We start from the raw sequence: 18,231 nt of genomic DNA on the forward strand, positions 1-18,231 counted from the left end.
TGCAAATGTCAACGCAGTGAAAGAGACAAATCATACTTTTAGACGAGAACACAAGCATCCAAATCCTCCCATCTAAGGGGTCAGCCAGCTGGAGATTCGTAGCTTGAGGGATGCTCGAGAGAGGGGTGTGCATCCCCCAGGACTTCTCACCCACTGTCCACGCGTCTGGAATAACGGCTTCACCGACCAACAGCCACCCTCGGGAAAAGACAGACACTACTGGAAGTGAGGAGGGCACGCGTGGAAATAGGAGAGGCCAAGGGGAGATAGGTGGGGAGCAAGAGAGTCTGTTAAAGTCACAGAAATGGGGAGGGCTCGGTGAGGGGCAGCGCCGTCTCTTGATCTCCCCACTCCCAGACACAGCGCCTTCACTCTGTTTCCTGCCTTGAGTTTCCATGAAACAGAGTGCTCGAAGAAAGGGTTTCACCACTGAGGAAACAACAAGGAATTAGAACTACTGATTTAGATGATTTTTTTAATACAATTTATTATCAAGGTGGCTAACAAACAGTGTATACAGCGCGTTCTCGGTTTTGGGGGTAGATTCCCGTGATTCATTACATAGAACACCCAGTGCTCATCCCAACAAGTGCCCTCCTCAATGCCCATCCCCCACTTTCCCCTCTCTCTATACCCCCCCACCCCGCTCATCAACCTTCAGTTTGTTCTCTGCATTTAAGAGTCGTTTATGGTTTGCCTCCCCTCTCTCTGTTTGTAGCTTTTTTTTCCCCCCTTCCCTTCCCCCATGGTCTTCTTTTTTTTTTTTTTTTTTTTTTTAATTTTTTTTTTTTTCAACGTTTTTTATTTATTTTTGGGACAGAGAGAGACAGAGCATGAACGGGGGAGGGGCAGAGAGAGAGGGAGACACAGAATCGGAAACAGGCTCCAGACTCCGAGCCATCGGCCCAGAGCCTGACGCGGGGCTCGAACTCACGGACCGCGAGATCGTGACCTGGCTGAAGTCGGAGGCTTAACCGACTGCGCCACCCAGGCGCCCCTTCCCCCATGGTCTTCTGTTGGGTTTCTCAAGTTCCACGTATGAGTGAAAACATATGATATCTGTTTTTCTCTGACTGACTTATTTCACTTAGCATAAGTGAAACCCTCCAGTTTCATCCATGCTGTTGTCAATCAGTGTGGAAGTTCCTCAAAAAATTAAAAATAGAACTACCCTACAACGCAGCAATAGCACTCCTAGGAATTTATCCAAAGGATACAGGAGTGCTGAGGCAAAGGGGCACTCGTACCCCAATGTTTATAGCAGCACTTTCGACATCGGCCAAATCAGGGAAAGAGCCCAAATGTCCATCAACTGATGGATGGATAAAGAAGATGTGGTTTATATATACAATGGAATACTACTTGGCAATGAGAAAGAATGATTTAGATGATCTTTAAATTCCCTTCTAACCCTAACTTGTCCTGACTGTGCTATCAATTATTATGAAATCCCAAAGTAGCATCCTAATTATGTAACCAGAAGAAGGCAAGGAACATTAATTAATTAATTAACCATTAATTAATTAATGGAACACTGGAACCAGTGTTCCATCCCCTGGAATGGTTTCAAGCAGTCGCTGGTTCTACCTCTCTACCGGAAAAGCAGGAAAACTTTTGCTGGCATCTTGAAGAGGCTAGCAGGGAGAGAAAGTTGAAACTGCTTTTGATGGCATTTCCATAAAAATCATGTCTACAGGAGATGGTGCCACTCTGCCCTGGAGCCCCAGGGGCTCCAAGCACCTCAGGGTAGATGTGAACTGGAAGTTCTCTTGCTCTGCTGTGGATTTTCAGCTCAGTGGCCCAGATCACCTGGGAGATCCCCAAACCCCAAATCTATAAAATTTAAAGTGCCCCAGGACTCGTAGTGCCACAAGGTACCCAGCTGATTCAGATGCAGATTTTCTTGGAAGGAAAACCCCTGTGTCCCAGGACCCGAAGAGTTTGGGGAAGAGGAGAGATCATTAAAGTAAGGGGGTCAGTACAGTTTTTTATCCGTTCTAATGCTTTTTCTTGCAGGCTAACCTAACTCACACTGACTTAAAACTCAAAGCCCACTTAACGGACCCTTGAAAATGGAGGTTCAGTGCAAAGAGTGTTTCAGGTGAGGTTTGACTTGGTGTTTCACTTCTGTCACCAAGGTCACAGGATTTCTTCCACATCTCTGTTCCCACGGCGTCAGCATCCTCCTAAATTTCCCAAATAAGGTGAAGTTTCTTTGTGCTTCCAATATGTCTGCCTCTAGCAAATGGACTCTCCACATCCTTGTTCACATACATGAAGATAGGAGACTTCCTTTTTCTCAACCACTAAACCAACACCACGGGCTTCACTTAGGCCATGGATCAACTTCGCTTCCATGCCTACTCTTGAAGTGAGTATAGTAACCAGGGCTGAGGCCAGAGGCCAATCAGAGTTCATGGTTCTGAAAGTGGGGTCAATTCCATATAAACCACATGGCTGCTAGACAGTGGGCGGTGGGGGAGTAGGATGGAGTCCCGTAAAACATGTAAGCACACACACCATACAGCCTCAAGGTCTGAAGTAAGTTCGCATCTTAAAAGTATTGCCCCCTCAGCAAAGAGCTCCCCGTGGTGCAATCACCTTCATCTCAGATTATACAGATTATAAAACAATATAGTTTGTTTTTAGACACAGCAGTCCATTTTACTGTAACAACGTGAAATCTCTCCAGCCAAAAATATAAGACAACAGCTGACAGCAGGAGGGGCCAGATGTCCTAGGCTGGTTTGCTCAGAGGCTGAGGGAACAGGTAACTCATCTTTGGCAGAGTAAAGAGTGCTGGCAGAGACTAAGAGAGAGCTAGATCGGCATCCCACTGTCGCTTCTCCCCAGAAATGGTTCCAAATGATCTATCTCAAAGTAAATGCTAATATACGATAACTAATAAACATTCCAAACTAAACATCCACCTCCTCCCGTTCCTTGACACCTTGATTACATAGCTACTACCTCAGGGATGATGAGGACTTTTGAGTTGGCTGAGATAATCATCCTTCTGTTATGGGACACATAGGAAATGAAAAGATAAATTTGGTATAATTACAGAAAATGATGTCAATGTTGCATTTCTTGAACCCTTGCAATGGAGTGTCGTACCCATAACTGGGCCTTTGCCCTGTCCTTTTTTTTTTTTTTTTTGCTTTGTTTTGTTTTTTTAGTAAAAAACCTAAAGCATGAAATCTACCTTCTTAAAAATGTTCAGTATACAATATCGTTAACTATAGGTACAGATGGTTGTATAGGAGATATGTAGAACTTTTTCATCTTGCCTCATGGAAACTCTATACCCGTTGAACAGTAACTCCCTATTTCCCCCTCCCTTGCCTTGGCAGTCACTGTTCCACTTTGTGCTTTGACGAGTTTTGCTATTTTAGATACCTGACATAAGTGGAGTCAAACTGTGTTTGCCCCATAGTGGCTACATTTACATGTCCACCAACAGTGCGTCAGAGTTCTAATTTCCCCGCATCTTTATCAACACTTGTTATTTTCTGTTTCTATTTCTGTTTGGCTTTTCTTTTCTTTTCTTTCTTTTTTTTTTTTTTTTATAATGCCCATTGGTATGGTATGCCCATTGGTAATGGGCATAACAGGTATGAGGTGGTATCTCATTGTGTTTTGATTTGCATTTCCTGATGATCTGTGATGTTGTACATTTTTCATATACCTGTTAAGCATTTGTATGTCTTTGAAGAAATGTCTGTTCAAGTCCTTTGCTTATTTGTTTAAATCAAGTTATTTTCTTTTCTATTGAGTTGTAGAAGTTCCTTACATATTTCAGATAGGAAGCCCTTATCAGATGTATGGTTTGCAAATATTTCCTCCCCTGTCTAGGTTGTCTTTTCACTCTGTTGATTCTTTCTTTTGACACTCAGAAGTCTTTTAGTTTGATGTCGTTCTCCTTGTCTATTTTTATTTATTTATTTTATTCTGTGCTTTTGATGTCCTATTCAAGAATCATTGCCGAGACCAATGTCGTGAACATTTTCCCCTCATGTTTTCTTCTAGGAGCTTTATAGGTCTTAAGATTAAGTCTTTAACCCACCATTTCAAGTTGATTTTTCTATACGGTGTAAGACAAGGCCTAATTTCATTCTTTTGCTTGTGGATATCTAGTTTTCCCAGCAGCATTTGTTGAAGAGATTTCTTTTTCCATTATGTGTTCTTGGTATCCTTATCAAAGATCAGTTGACCGTATACATGTGTGTTTATTTCTGGGATCTCTATTATGTTTCATTGGTCTATACGGCTGTCTTTATGCCCGTAACATACTGTTTTAATTATTGTAGCTCTGCAATGTGCTAGGAAGTCAAGAAGTATGAGACTTCCAGCTCTGATCTGTCTCAAGATTGTTTTTGACTCTTGGAGGTCCTTTGTGGTTCCATGTCAATTTTAGTATCGTTTCCTTTTCTTCTGCAAATGAACACCTTTGGGATTTTGAAAAGGATGACATTGAATCTTAGGTGGCTTTGGGTAGTATGGACATCTTAGCAACATTAAACCTTCCAATCCATGAGCACAGGATGTCTTTTCACTTGTTTGTGTCTTTCATTTCTTCTATCATTATTTTATAGTTTTCAGGATGGTACAAATCTTCCACCTCCTTGGTTAAGTTTATTCCTATGTATTTGATTCTTTGTGATGCTATTTTAAGTGGAATCGTTTTCTTAATTTTCTGCTCAGAGTGTTTGTCCTATTTTGTATAATGTGCTCCCTGGTTCCAGAAAAAGGAAGCATCCACAGCATCTTTCTTTGAATCTTATGCTCGAAATGACTTGAAGATTCAACTTTCTCTAAGGGGGAAAATTGACTAGCTTTCATTTCTGTGCTCTTCAAAACGCTCTCATATCAGAAAGGACTTCCTAATGTCCTAAGCTCCTTATTTTGCAAGTCCTCTGGGAAAGCCAGTCATTGGCACTGTGTGGAGGGGGCAAGGCTTGGAGGTTTTATAAGGTGACTCCTACAGTTTTCACTACTGAGTCTTTGGTGTATTCTTCTTCATTGTGGAAACTCCATTCTGAGGGTTTGTAGGACTTATTTGCTTCTATGCTGTGCATTTGAAACAAACAAAAAAAAAAATAGTGAAGGGTATCACAGTTTGCTACAGCCCCTGTGCTTTGTCCCTGGGGGGGCTCTCTAGGTTTCCTGAGGTGCGCAGCAAATTTCACTCTTCCCTGAAAGATTACAGCTGGTGCTCCCTTTTTTTTTTTTTTTTTTTTTTTTTTGCTTTTTTCTGACTTAACAAGGGACCTGACTTTTGAAAGGGGCCCAACACTGTCCAATTTCATGATTCAGGGCTGGTGATCTCGGTGTTAGCCTGGTATAACATGATTCTCCACAAAAGGAGGCAGGCCTGGAAACCCTGCCTTGTGAGTAGCAAGAGCTGAGGGACCTTGAGGAAGGAGAGGGACCCTCTGCCAACCTATTGGCTGCCTGGAAAGAGTGGGCGGAGCTCCCTGCACCAGCTCTGAGAGCCCCGGGGGCGGTGGGCAGGGAGCGAGCGGTCAGTGCCCCAGCCACAAAGTCCTGTGCAGAAAGTCAGAGAAGAGCACACCCTGCAGGTGCAACCCTGCGCCTCTCTGGAAAAGAGTCAGCCTCAGGCCCAAAACTGTTTTGACGCTTTTCTCCTGTATAACCAAACCGCTGGCCTCGAGTGATTCAGGGAGACCCCACAATTCATCCACGCTCTTTACTTCGGCCTTGATGAAAAAGTACACATAGGGACAAAACACAAAAAGCATGCTCTTACTTCTTTTTTAAAAATCAGAATACAGTTCTCGTACAAATTTAGCAATAAAATGAAGCAAATAGCAAAAATCGCAACAGCAATAATAATAATAGCGATGACAGCAATAGTAGTGATAATAACAGGAATGATGAAAATAATTTAAAAATGAAGCGGCCCCAGACTCAAAATCTTATCGTCCGAAAAGAAGCACCTATGCCATTTTGGTGTATTGTCTGCCCAGCCTTCCTTTTCTCCTTTACATTTTGCACCTGTGTGGGACAATGAAATTGTTTTATAACCAGCTCTTTCTTTTCCACACAGTACCATCCAGCAAACATTTACCCAAGGCGTAAGTCTTCCGGCATCATCCCATTAGCCACGTGTTAATTCCTTACTCAGTGAAATGAGTATATTTCCTTCTCGAATGACCTAAACCTGTAAGCTTAGTTTTCTTGTCTGTATAACGGGCAGACTTACTGCAGACGTTTTGGAGATTCATTAAAACCAGCAACAGAGCCCCTGCTGTAGTCAGCACTCAGGTCGCATAGCTTCCCGGTGTTCCATCTACTTCGGCCAAGCCCACCGCTCTCAGACTTTATGCAACCATTCCCAACGTTACAGATGTAGCCATCTCCTATGTCCTAGCTATTTTATTCGTACAAAGCCGTCGCTGTTTTCTTAGACTCAAAAACCAAACGTCAACTAACAGGATCGAGATTTAAAGGACTGAAGTTTGTGATTGCAAAATGTTTATGTTTATTGTTCAATAAACATGGTCTGAACACCTCCAGGAGTGAGGTGCTGTGTGAGTGCCAGAGTTATATGTAGCCGATACAGAGGATATGGCTGGTGCATGCCTGAGTGCAAGGGAATTAACAGAGGACACAAATGGATATGAAAACCATTGGCTTTTAGAACTATCTCTTCATGTACAAAGAAGAAGGAGAAGGAGAGGGGGAAGAAGAAGAAGGAGAAGAAGGAGGAGGAGGAGGAGAGGGAGGAGAAGGAGAAGAAGAAGAAGAGGAAGGAGGAGGAGGAGGAGGAGAGGAAGAAGAAGGATAAAGAAGGAGAGGGAGGAGGGAGAAGGAGAAGAAAGAGAAGGTCAAACACAAGGACTAGAAGAAGAAAACAGTAACCGAAATACACTTTCTATAGTAACACGGGGAAGACGTGGCTGTTGATGTTGCGCTGTTATGATAAGCTGATGGAAAAGGAAGAAATGTACACTTGACTTGTGCACATTAGCATGAGCATTTGAGCATTAAGTGCCACCCTATCAAACACAAACTATTTCGTTTCAGGTTTCACCGCCTTCCATGTCTGCATAGACATAACACGGAGTGGGAGGGGAGACGTGAGCACAGACTCCTTGAGCGGTGCAGGGTTCCCTAGTACAGTTACCCGTCATTATGAGAGAAAGGATATAAAAATCCATTCGATGTAAATCCTGTCCTTAAAATTTAGCATTTAGCAAACTGATAAGAACATGGCAAAAATAATTAAGGAACTGTCACTGAAGTGGTATATTTGTTGACAACAAGGAGGAATCCCTTCTATCCAAAAGGGTATAGGAAGGGTTAGCTGCATTTGAGTCTCGGAGTATGAAGAGAATTTGAATTGGGGTAGGTGAGGGCAGTGTAATCCAGGCCAAGGTAACTGCATGAGAACAGGAAAAGGAAAGTAAATCATGGTGCCATGTACGGTAGGCAGTAAACAGTTTAGTTTGGCCAAAGTAAAGGGGACAGACAACAGATGATAATAGCTACTTTTTACTGAGCTCTCGTTACGTGAAAATTCCTGGGTGGAGGGCTTGAATACATAATCTTGCTTGAATGCTACGAATCTGTGGTAGATCGTACCACACTCGTTTTACGGATTGAGACAATAGAAACCCACCAAGGGTTTTAGGCAAAAAAAAAAAAAAAAAAAAGGCTACCCATTTGGAACTGTGGTCCTGGAAGACTAATTTGGCATCTGTGTCCAAGATAGGGTGTCAAGGAGGAACGGCGGAGATGGAGACCCTCTCCGTTGGGAAGGCCACGGCAATGGTCCAAATGGCAACTGATGGAAACTTGACTTGTAAAACTACAATGAGGGAGAGAGGATACATGGAACTGTGCTGCAGAGCTCAAATCCAGAGAACGAGTAAGCTGATTTCACGTGAAAGGTAAGAAAAAAAATGGTGCTAGGATTGCAACCTCGGATGGCTACGGAGACGGTGGCACCATTAACAGAGGAAGAATAAGAGGACCTTTGGAGGAGCGATGATGGACTTGGTTTGGGACATACGAGGTTTGGAGGACAGTCAGCAGTAGATCTCCAGTAGCTTGTGAGAAATGGGAGGCTAGAACCCAAGGGCAAGAAATTTGGGAGCAGAGATGTGATGAGAGTTAATAACAGGCTAGTAGCTCGATGTTTCTCCGCAAACTGGCCACTCCATAAAGCTGCGTCCCAGAGACCTAAGAGGAGAACGAAACTCCATTTCTTTCCTCTAGCTTACTTTATCGTAACAGTACAGTGTAGAACGCATATAACATACAAAATATGTGCTCATCAACTGTTTATGTTATCGGTAAGGCAACCAGCCAACAGCAGGCTATTAATACTTAAGTTTGGGGGGAGTCAAAAGTTATATACAGATTTTTACTGCACAGGCGGTCAATGCCCTGAACCCCGTGTTGTCCACGGGCCAAATGTATAAGCTGCTGCTGCTGGGGCCTTGAGGATCCTAGGTGTGAAATCTTTTAGAGCAGGCACCTCAGCCATGGTTGAGTTGAGGAAGCCCCAGATTGGCTACATAGTGATTTTCTTCGTACCTGGTGGGAATTCTTAATGAGAAGCTCAAGAAATCAAGTTTAATTTATGTACAGATGTTTCTAACCAGTGTGTGTGTGTGTGTGTGTGTGTGTGTGTGTGTGTTTCTAACAACAAAATAGAATATATCCTTCAAGTTTGGATAGCTGGTAGCATTCCCCTCCCCCCCCAAAAAAATCCCAAAAGTAAATGACTTCCTTTCAAATCTAAAGCATAAATCATAACTGTGCTCTCTTTCTGGGGCTTCTGCCTTTTGTCAAATTAACAGCTTTAGAAAGAAACACATATTTTCAGCTGACCTGCACTTGGACCTAACATTTCTTCCCTAAGCTGTTCTCAGACATTTCAGTCCTGGCGGAGAGGACACGCTTTCAGAATGTGCCTGGGTGGCCCGGATCCCGTCCTGGCCTCAGCAGTTTAATCACCCTGCCTTGCAGGGGCCGCTTTTGGCTAATGAATCCTCGGCTCCAAGTTTTCCCTCCTTCTAATGAGTGCTAATAAAATGCATTTAACTCCACTAATGCAACAGAAATTCAGCATTATTTCATTGTATCTGCTTAATAAGAACCTTGTTTAATATCAAATTACCGCCTGCTCAGCCAAAGCATATGCGGGGGGAAGCAGGGCTGTGAGAAGGGAATATCAAGTGCTTTAATTTGGACATTCCTCCTACTATGCCCTACAGTCCTACGTGATTGCTTAATTCATTTAGCCGAGCTGGTCTGATCCTTCCGCCAACTGTTTTGTAAAATTTACTGCAATGCTAGGCAACCGGTCCCACCACACAAGCTAGAAATACAGGATTGCTTTTCCTGGGACCAAGCTATTAACAGTTGTTCGGGGAGAGGCAACAGGCAATGAAGCAGATACTGTTACAAAAAGGAAGAGGTTTGGGATGTGCCTCATTTTGTAAAATAGTTACAGCAAAACCAATTTGTAGTAATCAAATCTCCCCTCCCCCAATTGTTTACGGTCTGATTTCAGAAGCAATGCATCTTTGTTTCAAGATTTATCTTCAGTGAGTGGTGATGTCTCATCCTCCGTTTATCTTAGCTGCGAACTTCTCTGCCTTCTTTTGAACTAGCCCCTCACTCAAGTGTCAGTAACAAATATCTATCCTAAGCCTTCCACTTAAAGAAAAGAACCATTTCATAATTTGAATAATCATCAATTTGAATTAGTTAATTGTAACGTTTCGTGTATTTTGGACTTTCTTAAAGTGAAGCACACCTCTGGTCTCATTACCTGCAAATCAGAGATAAGAACCTTCATTCTCACTGTCCCCATCAAAGTCAGCAATCTGGAAATATCCCCGATCCTGTTGTCACCTGAGAGAGACCATACCAGACATTTTCAAATGCATTGGTTTTTAAAAAATGTTTATCATTTATTTTTGAGAGAGGGAAAGAGAAAGAGCAATGGAAGAGGCAGAGAGAGAGGGAGAAAGAGAATCCCAAGCAGGCTCTGGGGTGTCAGTGCAGAGCCTGATGCAGGGCTCAAACTCAGCAACCGTGAGATTGTGACCTGAGCCGAAATCAAGAGTCAGACGCTTAACTGACTAAGCCACGCAGGCATCCCTGATTTCAGTTTTATTAAAAAAAAAAAAAAAAAATTACACCTACTGTTACAAAAATACAAAGATAAACTACAGATGGGGAGAAAATATTACTTAGGAGTGACATTACTGGGTCATATGTTTACTTCGTAAGAAACTGCATTTAAAAAATTTTTTAACTTTTATTCATTTTTGAAAGAAAAAGAGAGACAGAGCATGAGTGGAGGAGGGGCAGAGAGAGAGGGAGACACAGAATCCGAAGCGGGCTCCAGGCTCTGAGCTGTCAGCACAGAGCCTGATGCAGTCTCAAACTCGTGAACCGTGAGATCATGACCTGAGATGAAGTTGGCCATTTAACTGACTGAGCCACCCAGGCGCCCCTAAACTGCATTGCTTTTTAAGGTATCAGATTCTATTCCCTTTGATGGCCTGCCTATTAAACTGGCTAATATACTTCCCTTGGGTTTTTGAAGAAGTTAAAAAGGATTGTGACTTTTCTACGGATTTAAGAAGGGAAAAGAAAAAAGGGAGGGAGGGGCGTGAGGACAGCTTCCTTCCATTTCTTTTATATTTATTCAGAAAAATCTATTGTTATCTCTAGGTTTGAAGACAGTTTATCAATTGTTTAGGAAAATGACATTGTACAAAAGGAACAGTTCTCTCTTGAGACTGTATAACTGGTCGCCAGATAAGAAAACAGGTTAAAAAAGGCAGGAATCCATTCAAGATTTATCTTGTAGAGATCATCCAGAAATCATAAGACCACAAGTCTGTTGTTGCTGAATTCCTAATAAACGATCTCCGCCAAAATTTAGACATGGCAAACTAAAAAGTATAGCTGCTCTGTCCTCCCTTCGATCTTTATTACTCCTCAGGGGGCGGAGTGTAGATCCTGGATCCCTCCAGACAAGGAAAAGATAGGAAATCACTGCCTGCTGTAACTCCGTTCCATGGCTTCCCAAAGCTTCAGAAAATAAATGGGTGTTTCCACCTATATAAGACATATACCCTTGCTCAAAAGGGAGTGTGGATGAGGAGACAAAAACCAAACTTGCTGTATCTTCTAATTACATATTGAGGGTTATTTTTTTCTTTTTCTAAATCCTATTTTCTGGTTTTCTCATGACAGGGAATATTTATATAAAAAATACATCCTATACAATCCATTTTCTCTTTTTTTTAAGAACTCTTGTTGTAGATCACTTATTTATTTACAAACAATGCTAAATCATTTTACGCCGAATTTCTTCAACGAATTTTACTTCCAATGTATTGATAGAGAAATGCTTCTAAATGGCTTTGTGGTTCAGACCACATTTGTTCAAAGGTTCATGAAAAATCAACCCCATGGTAGCTCCTGAGAAAGCAACTCAGATACTGGGTTTTCCTTAAATAAAAATTTAGAAGGACACCCTTTAGGGGCACGTGGGTGGCTCAGTCGGTTAAACGGCCAACTGTGGCTCAGGTCATGATCTCCCGGCTCGTGAGTTCGAGCCCCACGTCGGGCTCTGTGCTGACAGCTCAGAGCCTGGAACCTGCTTCAGATTCTGTGTCTCCCTCTCTCTCTGCCCTTCCTCTGCCTGTATTCTCTCTCTTTCAAAAATAAATAAGCATAAAAAAAAAAAGGATACCCTTTTAGAAAACTAGTCTTTTTCAAAACACAGGGAAGATTAAGCTCTGTTCAAACTGTCATTGCTAGAAATGGCTAGGATTAACTGGTTTGTAAGTAGAGATTTCTCTCCCTGAGATATTGTCCCTTTGGACTCATGTAACTGTGAGAAGGAGCTTCAATTACTTCAGGGAAGAAGCTAAAAAAAGGAAGCGGTTGATTACATCCCGAATGGGCAAAGGCTTCCAAAGGTATCTAAGCCTCTCTGCTCTTAAAATAAAATGTAACACTCACTAGACCAGCCTCCCCGGGGATTCAATATGCTGCCTTTCCCCCTGCTTTTTCCCCCCTCTGTTTCTACACATTCTGGAGGTGCTTCCTTTAAAGGACCAAGATTTTGGTAAGAGTGAAGGAAAAAAGGTCCTGGAATCTGTTTCATTTCTAAACCTTTAAGGGACTAGAAAAGGAAGTTGCTTTGTTTATATAATAAAGGGAATTGTGTTAGCTTGGCTTCAGTGTTGTTTATTTGAGCAGTAACTCAGTATCTTTCTTGTATTTGTTAAAAGTCACTACCCATTTTCCCATCAAAAGCCTGGCAGTGCCCTTCTCATTTGTCCCTCACAGTCAAATCAGCCATGGGGTCTGTCTGGAATATTCTTCTTCCCCAGTTTCTCTCGAATGCATCTTATCCTTCCCTTTAAAAATAGCTTTACTCAGATATACCTAAAATGTGGGTGGGGGAAGAGGAGTAAAGATATGGGTTCAAGCTTAAGGGATCATCAACTTAATAGAGACGTCAATATGCGTAAGACTTTATACACAAGCTTAATGATAACCACAAATCAAAAGCCAGTAATAGATGCGAAGAGAGAGAGAGAAAGAGAGAGAATGGAATTCAAGGATGTCACTAAAGAAAACCAGCAAACGATGAGAGAAGAGAGCAACAGAATAAGGGAACAGAGAAGAACTACAAACACAACCACAAAACGAGTAACAAAATGACATTATGCGCCTACCTATCTATAATTACGTTGAATGTAAATGGACTAAACACTACAATCAAAAGACAGGGTGACAATGAATAAAAACACAAGACCCATCTACATGCTGCCTACAGGAGACTCATTTCAGACCTAAGGACACACGCAGATTGAAAGCGAAGGGATAGAAAAGGACTTATCACAGAAAGGGAAGTGAAAAGAAAGTCAGAGTAGCAATACTTACACCGGACTAAATAGACTTTAAAACAAAGACTGTACAAAGAGACAGAGAAGGGCACTGTATAATCATAAAAAGAAAAATCCAATAAGAAGATAGAACTGTTGTAAATATTATACACCCATCGTAGGAGTGCCCAAATACATAAAGCAGCTCATAACAAGCATAAAGGAAGCAGTCAGTAGTAAAACAATAGTGGTAGGGGGATTTTAACACTCCACTTACATCAATACATAGATCATCTAAACAGAAGGTCAACAAGGAAACAGTGGTTTTGAATAACACATTGAACTAGATGGACCTAACTGATATATCCAAAATCTTCTATCCTAAAAAAGTAGGATACACATTTTTTTCAAGTGCACGAGAAACATTCTTCAGAACAGGTTACACAGTAGGCCACAAAACAAGTCGCAACAAATTCAAGAAGATTGAAGTCACAGCATGCATCTTTTCTGACCATATTATGAAACTAGAAATAAACTATGAGAAATACTCTGGGGAGAGCACAAATACTTGGAGGTTAAATAATATGCTACTAAACAATGAATGGGTACCCCCAAAATCAAAGAGGAAATAAAAAAAATACATGGAGACCAATGAAAATGAAAACACAATGACCCCAAGTCTTTGGGAAGCAGCAAAAACCGTTCTTTTTTTTTTATGTTTATTTTTGAAAGAGAGAGAGACAGAGACAGACAGACCACGAGTGGAGGAGGGGCAGAGAGGGAGGGAGACACAGAATTCAAAGCAGGTTCGAGGCTCTGAGCTGTCAGCACAGAGCCCGATGCAGGGATAGAACTCGTGAACTGCAGGATCATGAACTGATCCGAAGTCCGACACTTAACCGACTGAGCCACCCAGGCACTCCGAAAAACTGTTCTAAGAGGAAATTTTATAGCAGTACAGGCCTATCTCAAGAAACAAGAAAAATCTCAAATAAGCAACATAACCCGATACCTACAGGAGCTAGAAAAAGAACAAACAAAATCCAAACCCAGTAGAAGGAAGGAAATAATAGAGTAAAGCAGAAATAAGTGAAATAAAAATTAAAAAACAATAGAACAGATCAATGAAACCAAGAGCTTGTTCTTGGAAAGATCAACGAAATGGATAAACCTTTAGTCAGATACAGGAAGAAAAAAGAGAGAGAACTCAAATAAACAAAATAAGAAATGAAAGGGAACAAATAGCAACTGACACCACAGAAATAAAAAGAATTAGAAGAGAAAAAAATTCTATACCAACCAATAGAACAACTACAAAGTGAATAAATTCCTAGAAATATACAATCTCCCAAAACTGAATCAGGAAGAAATAGAAAATTTGAACAGACCAATTCCCAGAAATGAAATCAAATCAGTAATCAAAAAACTCCCAACAAACAAAATTTCAGGTCCAGACGGCTTCACAGGTGAATTTGACCAAGCATTTAAAAACGTGAAAGGGATTAAGAGTACACTTATCAGGATGAGCACTGCGTAATGTATAAAATTGTTGAACCTAATATACACTGTATGTTAATTATACTGGAATTTTAAAGAATACTAAAAAAACTAAGTAATAAACAGATGGATGGATAGATACACAGATACATAGATTCATAGATAGATAAAATAGCTTTCTCAAGGTATTATTTTTAAACCATGAAATGTACCATTTCAGGTATATGGTGTGATGAGTTTCAGTGATGTTACGTATTAGTGTAACAATCAGCATAAGCCAGGTTTAGAAGACTTCCAAATTCCCTTGGGTTTATTTGTAAGCCCAATCCTTACTCGCATAGTCTCTGGCAACCATTGATCTACTTTCTGCTGTATCGGCAGCCTTTTCTGGGTGTTTCACGTAAACAGAATCATACAACACGAAGAGTCTTTTACATCTGGCTTCTTTCACTCAGCGTCATGTTTTGAGGCTCATCCATGACTCAGCTTGTGGCATCACTCTGTTCCCTTTTTATTGCTGGATAACATTCCATTGTATGGATGAACCACGTTTGTTTATCCATTTCAGTTGATGGACGTTTGGGTTCTTTCCAGTTTTTGACTATTATAAACGGTGCTGTTTATGAACACTTGTATACATGTCTTAATGTGAATGTATGTTTTCACTTCTCTTGGTAGACGTCTAGGAGTAGAATTGTTGGGTCCTATGCTAAGTGTACGTCTAAATTTTTAAAAACTGACAAACTGTTTTCTAAAGTGGTTGTACCATCTACATTCCCACGAGCCATGTATGAGTTTCCAGTTTCTCCACATCCTGGCCAACACTTGGTCTTGTCAATCTTTCGTATCTTAACCACTCGAGTGGGTGTGCAGGGGGATATCTCATTTCTCTACATCACAGCTCTAAAACATGCAACCGACTTTCATTGCCCTGTAGAGGAATCAGCACTGTTATCATTCTACTGAGATAGCTGTGGTCCATTCCATAGCAGGGACACTGTAAAGACTCCTCAACCTTTCCTCTAAACATGCTCTGGAACTATGCCCGTGGAACTGCTTTCCTGCCTCAGTCTTTGGTGTTCCCAATGACGCAAGACAAACTGGCTCAAAGCCCACTGCCTCTGAACTTGAAAAATTAGCAGCATATATTACATGGTTTGTTCAATTTGTTCAAAATTGTCAACGTCATACACAAGAGCATTTTATCATAGCAGCATCACATAGAGTCTAGAAGAACGAGCTTTCCTGGCATATGGGCTCAGGCTGGAGGGCAGATTCCTCCATTTTCTTATCTTCGTGACCCATCAGAAGACCTAGGGTGGTGTGAGAATGAAAACAGACCCTGTGTATAAAATGTGTTTATATAACTAGAGCTCCGTCAATATTGGTTATGACAATTATATAACAATTAAGCCAGTGTTTCTTGAATTATTCAACACATATTTTCAGTTAACTTTCCTGTGGGTTTAACCCACATAGGTTGTTAACACAGAAAATAAAGCCTTGCCATTATTTGGATCTCTCACCTCAACACTGAGTTTAATGTCTTGTGGTCAATACGCAGTTTAATTCCATTTGTCAATTGCCTTCCAATGATCAGAATAGCACCAAGGTCTTTGGAGGATAGAAATATTGTGTGCCCCTTAAGTAATTATCATGTAATAGCCAGCTTTTGTGTTTGTGCCTGCCGTGTGCTTTACCCCATGTTTGATAATTTACACATATTATCAGTAATCCATAAGCAATGTCACATAACTGACATAGAACTCGTGATAGAATTCTCTGATGAGCTTTGATAAATTAATCGGGAAAACACTGTGGAAAGCGATTTACTGGTGCACGCAGTGAAGACATTTGGTCATTCATTCACCCAACAACTATTTCTTCCTCTTCTACACTCCAGCTGCTATCGTAGGTCCTATGTTTACAACAGTAACCAAAACAAGTACTTGTAGAAGGAGAGGCAGGCAATTAACTAACTAGCAAACAGACCAATGAGATAATTTCAGAGAGGGGTGACTACTATAAAGAAACTACTTTGGTCCATAGTGTAGAGGGAATTATAAAAAAAAAAAAAAATAAGGTGTGTATTATACTACAAGGATTTTGTTACAAAAAGAAAAGAGGAAATGGAAGCAGCAGAGAACGTGAGGTTAAGAGAGTGTCTAAAGAAATAAAGGAAAGAATGATATAAAACGATGCGATCCCCACTCAGGCACACTGGGCGTGGCTACTTTGTGGTTCCTCGGTGTCAGACTCACAGGCGCCACGGATTGTGGCTGGAGTCTACAGAGTTGTATCTGTCAGAGGTTAGTCCCTGACTGTCCTCACTCCCTCCTTGAAGCAGGGGCCCGCTTTTATCATTTCACTCATCTCCCAGCCCTGGGAGAAGCATTTTGCTAAGCATTTAGTTCAGTTTCAGTAAATGTTTGCTAGATGGCTATAACTCAAGTATATTTTTTTTTCCAAAAACATTGCTCTTGGAGAGCAAAGAATCATGGCCCCTGCAAGTGTCAGAGCTTCATTAATAATCTATCTAGCGGCTACATGACCTCGAATTAATCATTAGCCTCTTGGGACTTTGGTTTTCTCATCCATGCGATAGAGATGATGGCAAGTGCCCCCCTGGGTTGCCATTGGGACTGGATGTGAGAAAGCCCTTTGTCGAGCTGAACTTGTTGTACCTTTGCTGGGGGGCCCTATATTCTTGTGCAGGGGGTGGTGGAGGGTGTAGAGAGTGTGTGGGGGAGGTGAAGAGACCTGGGTGGGGAGGAAGCACGGGGAAGGCTCAGTGGTAGTCACCATTTCCCCATTGCCTGAGTCACCAAGCCGGGCGCTGCGGGGAGGGGTGACAGCCAAACACATAGCGATGTCACGGTTGTTTATTGTTTTCACCCATGTGGTAATAAATCAACGTGAGGTTTGTCATTTTAATTAGTCTTCTTTCAGACAGGGAAGTCAAGGCTGTTAGGCGCTGATAGGGAGCTGAAAAATTACCTGAGAACGGGTGTCCAGAAGGAGTCTCAGAGTCTTGGCTTCAGAGGGCCTTGGGTCAGTGGGGACGGGCGGGGAAGGGGTGGGTGTGCGTGGAGTGCTCCCCTTCAGAAAGGGAGGACTCGGCTGGGGGTGAGGCTGTCAGGAGGGCGGAGGGCAGAAGCTCAGTTAGTCCCTTTCCTGCTTGCCCCCACCCAGCCCTGCGGTGAGCTGCAGGGAACGTAGGGTGGAGGGAAGGGGGGAGCGAGGGGTGCATCTCTGTGCGTGTTTCTAAAGTGAGGCTGCGGGAACGAGACAGACAAGAGTTTGGGAGCTCCTGCCCTCAAAAGCGGAGACAGGGCAAAGAAACCGTTGCCCACCGGGTTTCCCTGGCTTGAATCCCGCCATAGCCCCGGGAGGCCCTGTTCTTGTCAGGCCTCAGGGAAGAGTCTAAGCAAGACCCCCGGAAAGAGCAGGGTGGTACCACAACTGTTGAGGGCTCGTGGAGGGTGCTCATTGATATACCCCGCTAGATAAGAAGTAGAGACATGACCTGAACCTTCCAGACACCAAGTCCTGGCTGACCTTTCCGAAATCGGCTCTTCCCTTCTCCGCCCACATCTAGAGAGGTCGTGAACTCTCTCCTCATGATCAGATTCGGCAGCAACAGGACAATGTTGAAAGGGACCTCTTAGAAGCATCTTAATTCTTCCACTTACTGTGTGTCCAGAGCTCTCACTGGACTCTGAGCCTCGGTTCCTTGTATACGATGCAAACAAAATATCGATTCTACCCTCCCCACAGGCATGATGGTATGTTCCAAACTACAAAGCAGAATAGAAGAAAAATGAATTATTATTGTTACTGT

The sequence above is a fragment of the Panthera onca genome, chromosome F1 (assembly GCF_046562875.1).
Source record: "Panthera onca isolate mPanOnc1 chromosome F1, mPanOnc1 haplotype 2, whole genome shotgun sequence".
NCBI classification, from domain to species: domain Eukaryota; kingdom Metazoa; phylum Chordata; class Mammalia; order Carnivora; family Felidae; genus Panthera; species Panthera onca.